At 33.7% G+C, this 10,000-nt stretch overlaps 1 protein-coding gene across 6 annotated transcripts in view; it reads right to left on the bottom strand.

Moving 5' to 3' along the window:
- Positions 1–10,000, bottom strand: part of Cad88C (cadherin-88C) — a 372,106-nt gene that overhangs the window by 144,800 nt on the left and 217,306 nt on the right. The gene's annotated exons all lie outside the window — the stretch shown is intronic.

The raw sequence follows: 10,000 nt of genomic DNA on the forward strand, positions 1-10,000 counted from the left end.
TATACACTATATATATATATATATTTATATATATATATATATATACAGTATATATATACACTATATATATATATATATACAGTATATATATATATATATATATATATATATATATATAGCAAGATGTTATTACAGTTAAATATCCAAAAAAAATCCAAAGCTCATTCCCATTTTACATAGATTGTGAAACACTGAGACCTATGAAATTAAAATGAAGCCTTATTTAACCTGTAATTTTTAATAAAAGTTTAACTCGCATCTTGAAGAGAGATCTAAAGAAAGCGCTTTTATATTTCCACTCACGAAACAAAAAAGAACGGCGCAATAAATCTATTATACCTATGATTCTCATTTAGAGAGATCTGTTTTGCACCGGCGTGCAACTGCACTGGGAGATGTACTTGAGAGCCATTTCACTGCCCTTCAAATAGCTCACACACAGCAGGCGGAATAGGACAAACCATACAATTTTTTTTTTTTAAACACACTAGGACTAGAATCCGGTTGTCCTTTAGCCTTTAGGTCTTACAAAAAAACGGGATTAACCAATAAAGACGATCAAGATCTGCCTCTTAACGTCAAGCAAAGCAACATAGTTCCACGACTTTAGATGTATGCAACCAAAAGAATCTAGAAGAGCAAGCACCACTGAACGATCGAATATGTTGCAAAGTTTCAATAGGCTACCCATCCTTAATATTGTTATTAATGGTCACAATAGAGCTTTGGTGAAAATAAAGATCGAACTCTGTGGTTTAGGCGTGTTACTGCAAAATCTCTGTTGATTGATCTTAAATTCCTAAAATTCTATTTGATGATGCTGCTATAAAGATATAGGATCATTTGTGACGATTTACTTCATCATTAAATTGGAAGTGGACACCTTCAAGATAGAGAAATCATAGCTTAAATAAAAAAAAAATAGAAAAAGGAATAAAAAAATTACAGTATTGAAAGAGACAATGTCCGGGCCAATGATTAGCCATCAAATATCTTACACAGAAATAGTTCTTAATCAACATTATACAAATTATCAAAAATGCGCTGCCAGTTAAGAAAAATCTATCAAGAAAGACCGTTATTCCTCAAATACCAAATAACCTATTAACACTGAAAACGCTCATCATAAAGTGTACCTTTGTAGTAATGTGGAGTTTCATTCCATAATGTACAATATTGTACACAGAATTTTTTACTTCTTGACCCAGAGGGCTTTTACTCTCACTTCACACACCTCCGGGTGTCCTTCCCGATGACATAATTTCTCTAATTGCCTTGGTATCAGATAGGAGTTTATTGCACACTTGAGCAACGTACGGTATTCCACACCACAAACCACGACTATTATCGTGACATTTTGTGGACAAGTCGCCCATATTTTAAGAGTTACCTCAAACCAATATGATATCATAAAACTTCTCCAGCCATCAATTAAAATGTTGTCGAAAACACAAATAATTCAATGCTGAATTCGTATTAAATATTTTTACGATATATGTACATCGTACTAACTCATGTCCATAGTCAACTCATCGTCTCTCTCTCTCTCTCTCTCTCTCTCTCTCTCTCTCTCTCTCTCTCTCTCTCTCTCTCTCTATATATATATATATATATATATATATATATATATATATATATATATATATATATATATATATATACCAACCTTTACTGGTCCACAGAGGCCTCACACATGTCCCTCCACTTGGGCCTGTTTATGGTGTTTCTATACCAGACCACACCCGCAAACTTTCTTAGTTCAGATATAATGTACATACATATATATATATATATATATATATATATATATATATATACACATATATATATATATATATACATATATATATATATGTATATGTATATGCATATATACATAAATATATACATATATATATATTAATTTATATATAATCTACTCACCACACGCTTGAAACAGATATAGCTAGTAATTGCCCATACTAGTTTCAGCATGTAGTTACGGGGTGGGGTTGTTAGCCCACACTTTGCCCCAATAGATGTCCAAGGGATTCGTGTGCCGTCATCGCCTGACATTTTGTGGTAACCCAACAAAGTCGTGACCAGGACCAGTTTTTCTTAACTTTGCTAACAGGAAAAAGAGTATCGTAGTGAGCGTGTCATTTATAAAAGTTAATATGTGTGCGCGCGCATGAGAGGTGAGATGCCATAAAATATATTGTAGATACAGGGAATACGCGCTTTATATATACAGACACACGTTGGGTAGTTGTGAAAAATAACGGTGGAAAATCGGGCGACTACTGCCCGTTCCCAGGATGTGCCCGAGGTATGATACCCTCCGGGCATCACATCAAGAACAGTTATCTTTGGGGGTATAATTTCCTGAGGATCCCCATCCCCATAAGGAATGTAATTCCCTCTGCAGAAATAGCCTTGAAGAATTGCACACCACGATCCAATGCACACGGAAGAAAGCAAACAAATAAACACAATGACAAACAAATACCGGTGTTAATAGAAGTCGTTTGTCGCCGATTTGTAATGTGGACATGTCTTATACGGTCCATAAAATGTGGTCATGTTTTAACCACATTCTTTGGGACTGATAAATGTATGGTTTTTAAAACCCACTCTTAACACATAATACTTTACATGTTTTTCACAAACATTATCAAAAGCATCGGAAAAACATTCTACAAATATCATGAAATTCCTCCGATGTTCACAGATTGACGCTGCCAACTCCTTGGACAGGTGACGCCATATACCAACCGTGGACAATAGCCTTCTATACAAAACCTGGCATCACATAATCATCCGATCGATCTCCATCCCCTGAAGCTGTGAAACAGTTCCTCAATCTTCTGAAGTTATCCTCGGGGTAGGAACGGTAGCAAAGACCTGTGACCCTTCCTGGATGGAGATTGTTGTAGAGGGAGGGAGGGAGTGATATGAAAATGATTATCTTTCAAGTTTCTCCCTCGTTTCGACGTTCATTGCCCTTTCGATATTTCCCTTCGCAGATTGGTCACATAAATTGCGGGGAGGCTGTGGTATTATTAATGTCACCAGAACCCCTGTCATTTCTCTTATCACTATTACCACTGAAATTGTTGCTCCTGCTCTTTAACGGTTAACGTTACATTGCATTAAAAAGGATTATTACCATCAATATCACTTTTAGCGTTACTGTCGATGCAGGCACTCCTTTAATGATGCTGTTTTATAAATCTTATATACTATAAAATATATGTTGAAAATATATCTCCCTTCAATATTTTCAAGATCACTTTCACACTGATAGTATTTACAAGAAATGTAACCATTCACATTACTTAGAAACAATATTCTAAAACCGAGAGTTGTCACGAAATGCAACGGCATAATTTTCACATCTTCAAGCCAATACGTATCAACAATTTCGAAATTTGTCATAATTTTACTCCCGTCTAGATTGAAGGCAAGTTTCCAAATGTAATCACATTCAAATTTGTTTGTTCCTACGACAATGGAATTGGATATTCTGATCACCAATTAAGGCAAACAAAAGATAAAATTGGTTACTTTATTCATGTGTAGGCTACCCTTGATCGTACAAGGAAACACTCTCTCTCTCTCTCTCTCTCTCTCTCTCTCTCTCTCTCTCTCTCTCTCTCTCTCTCTCTCTCTCTCTCTCTCTCTCTCTCTCTTCATTATGCACATCCAAATGGCAATATTACACATCAGAGAATTACAATAGCAAATTAGCTAAATCATAATTTTCATAAATGTCGGATTTTTGCCATTTCCAATAGATTTATCATTCTATATATATGCATTGGTATATTTTACTAGCCCATATGATAAATATATTTTCATACAAATTATTACGCACATGACACACGCGCACGCTCCAACAAGAGCTGACACACGTGTATACACAAATTTTAAATAGACCAATATTCCCAACAGAAACATTTATGATAGAGATGCATGCATGAATTTATGACATCTGAACGATAGCGATGCCATTTCAAACTAAATTATCAGGTGGATGTATCTGACATCTCTAAGGCAAATTTGAAGTTTCCTGAACACTCAAATTGTAGATGAAAACAAGAGGCTCAATTGAATCTGGAACTATAATCGAGCAATTGGATATGACAAGGATCTGACATCCGTAAAAAACTGTCTTGGGAAACGGAATCTGACCAAATTACTGGATCTTCATTCAGACGAGGTCACAGGATCAGAATGAATAAATGAGGATGGGGTTATTCGAGATGAAATGTCTTCAGCGGAAAAGGTCAGCAGAAGAAGGAAGTAAATTGAATAGCAGAACAAGAACGAAACCAAGAGTAGTATTAGAGATAGGAAATGGAGAGGATGTTATGTCTTCAACATCAGATATAAGTGGAAAAAAGAACCATTGATAATATTGCTTAAAGATAGACTGTGTCAAATGACTTTGTTAGGAGACATGAAAAATAAAATATTTTCAGTGATGACCATACATAAGTAGGAGAGTCAGTCTTCAGTAAATCCTATCTTACAATAAGAAGGAAGTTAAAGATCAGAGCAGTAATCATAAGAACTCCGTCAAGATATACTGTATACTTACTCAAGCTAAAAAAAAAAAAATGGGGGTATACACTACCATAAACAGTGGAAGGACATGTCTATGGCTTTTGTTCTGCTGGGGTCTAGCAACGGCTGATGATGATGATGATGATAATGATATACATACTGTATACACACATATTTATATACACACACATATATATATATATATATATATATATATATATATATTATATATATATATATATATATATATATGTTTGTGTGTATATATGTATACATAAACATACATACATACATACATACATACATATATATATATATATATATATATATATATATATATACATATATATATATATATATATATATATATATATATGTTTGTGTGTGTGTGTGAATAAATGAATGACCTCGAGAAAAATCACTGGCCCATGGAGACTTGCGGTAAATGTTGGTCATTTCTAATCTAAAATGTAAAATAGAAGTGAGAACACTTCGATACCTCAGCTTTATATTTTTTCAGCTAATCCTGACATGAAGAGACAAGATTTAAGACCTTACTGTATGTAAGAATAGTTCCAACTCTGTAATGATATAGTAGATATGTCGCCTTGCATAAAAATCTGGCGCATTTAATTTATTGCAAAGTCAAATATTCTTTTGAAAGATACTCTATCAGTTAGTTGGAGCTAAATGGAATGCTACAAGCTCTTTTTGTTTACGAAGCACAGAAAATTACATCTCAATTGACGTATCACGACCATAAGCTAGCGGCAACTAATTTTTTTTATCTTAAATTATACACTATGAAGGTTTGACATGTGAAATCGAAAACCATGATATGGTATAGCGATACCACTTCTAATCGACCGTTAATGATGACAAGAACCAAAAAAAAAACCCTGTCAGGTTTTTCGTAATGTTCAGCAAAAACTAACCGAACCGATATCATCACCGAGTCTATAAACATCGGAGAATGATAGGTCATGACATGACAATGGCAGGGGTCCTTATCATTCTATTCCACAATCTTCCTTGCCATCCGTTGCTTTCTCTTCTGAGGAACCATGAATCAAAGCCAAGTAATGTCTTCCGTTAGTCTTAGTTGTCTGCACTTTCAAAAGGTGTTCGTTCGAGTGTCTCAATAACTTGCCCACATTACACTTCCTTCTTCTCTTTCTCACATCCGGCCAAAAAGGTTAGGCACTACAAATGCCAACATATCACCCATAGCCATTTTAAATTCAGCCTTCATTTCCAAAACGTTGAATATTCATGAAACTCAATTAAAACAACAATAACGTCGTACCAGATTCTATAAAACCTTCTAATAAATCTCCCAAACAGCCAAGAATAAGACACCGTCCATTTTCTCCTCTCTTTAGCTCACACCACAACAAAGCGCCAACCTTTCTTTGGTAGGCTCCGCCTCCTTACCCATCCCATATCTCTTCCGTGCGAGTCCGCGGGCGCACATACACACAAACACTCCATTTTTGTCTCTCTGTCTCTATCTCTCTCACGCACACACCCATTAAATATCTCCTTATGCCAGATCTCAGAGTGTGGTGTTAGGTCACTAGGTCATGGAAGCCAGGTAAGGCTAAGTCAATAGTGTACGACCTTTAATATCTTCTGTCATTTCATTTGCAGAGAAGTAATTAAATATATGTGGAAGGTGCCAGCACCCCTGACTAACATATCAACACTTCCTGAATGTTTAAACAATTATATCTTTAAAAGAGGGGAAATGAGGCGATATTCTGCAGATAAAATTCTATCTTGTCACCAGGACAAAAGAAATATAAAATCATGTTTAACACATAAAAACTCGAATTACTGTAAAGTAACATGTACATGTATTTCACAACACACTTTATATCGTAACTAAAACGACAGTTACGTATAATTATCATGATTTGCCATTAAAATACCATGATTGACCCACTCTTCCCAAAATAAAAGGGTTCAGATTATAGACAAGATAAGATACGATTGGTTTAATTAGTGAAATACAGTTTTCCTCGCTACAATACGTGGATATCTACATTTTGTCTCACTTCAATAAATATTACATGCATTCTTACCTTCAAATCTCCTCAACGAAACTGGGTGAAGATATAGTTTTTATCATAATTACTGTAATGCTTCAATATTGTATAATCAAAAGAAGAATTAAGAAAACATCTCTACTTTGGTCCATTTACATGCTTGTACACTTTGTACAAGTTAGCTCATCGGTAATATGTCCCTCCATTTCAAGACAAAACCTGAATTCAACTTTCTTAAATCATCTAATAGTTACCATTTCCCGACAGAGGTTAATTAAAAATACTTACATATCTATACATCTGCATAAATAGTCTATGAAAATATGTACACATAATATTTTGTATATACTTATATATATGTATATAAACAGTAAATTTTCATCCATATATATATATGTATATATATATATATAAATATATATATATATGTATATATATACACACGTACATACATATATATATGTGTGTGTATATGCATATATATATATATATATATATATATATATATATATATATATATATATATATATATATATGTATATACATATACACAGCCACACACACACACACATATATATATATATATATATATATATATATATATATATATATATATATATATATATATATATGCGCTATACTGTCACAAGGATCACGTGACTTAATAGACAACTAAAGTCAATAGGAGAAAATGAACTGCTTTAGTACCTACCGTTTTAGTGCATTTTAATAGATACTTCTTCAGGGTACAATAAAAAGTGTACCCTGAAGTGCGTATTAAAATACACGAAAGCATTAGGTATTGAAGCCTTTTCTTATTTCCAACAGGCTTTTGCTACACATCACATGTATATATATATATATATATATATATATATATACATGTATGTACTGTGTGCATATGTATGTATATATATATATATATATATATATATATATATATGTGTATGTATATATACATATATATATATATATATATACTCAAATGAAAAGGGTTAAGCAATCATATGCATATAATAATGATCCACTCGTTATTCGAATTCCACATTCATATTTATTACCGCAAAACAGCTCTATCTTGCAATATAGAAAATGAGATATCTAGGCCCCCATGTAAAGAGGAATGCCTAGTCCTAGAGGCAGAAATAATCGAAATAGAGGACTTTTACTATAATACTGATCATATGGCAAGGCTCTCGGTTTTACTGCAATTCCTTCTGTGTTGAGAAAAAGAAAAACCATTTATCGTTTAAACGTTGGACAAAGGAAAACCATTAGCAGGGAAAAAAAAATAGAAAACTGATCAGTCACCTCTGACGGCTATGAAAAGGCAGGTTCTAGAAAGTTTGTGACCTTGAATTTGAACTTGAACTTCACCAGTGACCTTAAGCAAAAAAATTAATGAAATAAAAAAAAACTTCATTTGTTGGTTAACAGAAAGACATACAAAGATTACTACAAGATATTTGTAATTATCTGTTAGATCATAAATTTCATAATCTTTAAAAATTATGGAAACTAAATACGATGCTTCATAAAGAAAACTGAAGACTCCTAACTCTGGTTAATAAATTGTGTTTTGTTTTAATTTTGCCTTTTTCATCGTGGCAATTCTAATGTTTGCGCCACACTAGAGAGAGAGAGAGAGAGAGAGAGAGAGAGAGAGAGAGAGAGAGAGAGAGAGGGAGAGAGATTTTACCATTTTCATCCAATAGTTGTACATTACCTCTCTCTCGGATCAAATAGCTGCCGTCACAGAGGAATATTCATAAATGTCACCTAAGTAGAGCTGCGTTACAACTAACAAAAGATATAGAACAAACATATCAATAAGTTGTCATACATTCTTGAAGGAATCATTAAGACAAACTAATTTATCCTTCCATAACGAAATAAACAAAGAAATCAACAGCCGGGACAATGATGCGCACCAAACATCTGCTTACAAACATAGCAGCTTTGATAAAGGGAAGTCATATACTGAATTCTGCGTCAAGAGAGGTGTCTTTCAGGACAGCTTTGTTGAAGAATCCTTTCAAGAACGCCACTATCACTTCTTTGTTGGCCAGACGAAATAGAACTGGACTTCTCTTGTGCAAAATCTTTATTTCCTTGAGAGTCATCAGTGCTGCCATGATCATCGTGATATTCTCTTATAGAATAACTATTCTTGAAGTCTTTTATTACTGTATATCATACAGATAGCAATTTTGATAAGTCACGTCCGAGTTTACAAACGAAAGATCCAAAAAGTCCGGAGGATCTTCAAGAAAAGTGATGTAGCTGCTTTCTTCATTACCAGAGTTAATAACTTTGGATTTACTTTTGAACACGAGTTGGTCTATACTGTGGTCCCCTATACTTTTCAGTAAATAATTACAATTTTCTAGGATCAATTTACAATAAGTTTTGAATGCCATGGGCACTAGTTTGTTTAACATCTCTTGTTTCGCCATACTTCTACAGACTTTTTTCCTTAATTACATTGTTCTGTGCAACAACTTTCAACCCATACATATGAAAACAATAATGAATTTGCACTTAGCAAATGATAATGTTTTATAAACTTAGCATTTATTATTTGATCCGAGGTATTCAGATGCTCATCAGTTAATACTCTCAAATTCAGTCCATTACAATTTTATTGATCTACAGTTTTACAGCGGAGTTATCATTCGTTATTTTTTTTTTCCTCCAAGCTCCATTGGATCTACCTGCCGAGTCATAAGCACGCATTGCCTGGCCCTCCTTGGTCCTATCTTAGGTGGAAATGGGGCTCGAGCGCTGATCATATATACTGTATATATAGTCAGTCTCTAGGCCATTGTTCCTGTCCCTTGTATCTGCCGTTCATAAGCGACCTTCAAGTTTACACATCCCCCGAGTCCAACTGTGTGTAGCAAGTGTCTTCCTACGCCGTTCTTCACCATCCTAGAATTCCCTTTCCTTGTTTTTGCGTGATTTGTTCTAATAGGATTCATATAAAATAGTCTCAAGAAGCTTCATATTTCTGTCCGTCGAGAACTATGGGAGACAGGGCTTTGAAAAGAAAATTCCAATTTCAGCGGACTCCAACTGCATTTAACATAGCTCCATTCTTTTTCAGAAATGCGCACTAGAAATTTTCTCAAGGGCTAAAAATAATTCCTTTCTACAAAATCAAAAACAAAATTCCAAGGTAAAATATATATATATATATATTATATATATATATATATATATATATATATATATATATATATATATATATATATATATATATATATATATATATATATTCACAAGTCACGGTTTGAAAAAAACTGACCCTGTCTAGAAACAAAAAGTTTATAATGAAAACTTGACTTTATGATCGACCAATTTTTAAATCGCGGGAGAGAGAGAGAGAGAGAGAGAGAGAGAGA

The sequence above is a fragment of the Palaemon carinicauda genome, chromosome 22, assembly GCF_036898095.1.
Source record: "Palaemon carinicauda isolate YSFRI2023 chromosome 22, ASM3689809v2, whole genome shotgun sequence".
NCBI classification, from domain to species: domain Eukaryota; kingdom Metazoa; phylum Arthropoda; class Malacostraca; order Decapoda; family Palaemonidae; genus Palaemon; species Palaemon carinicauda.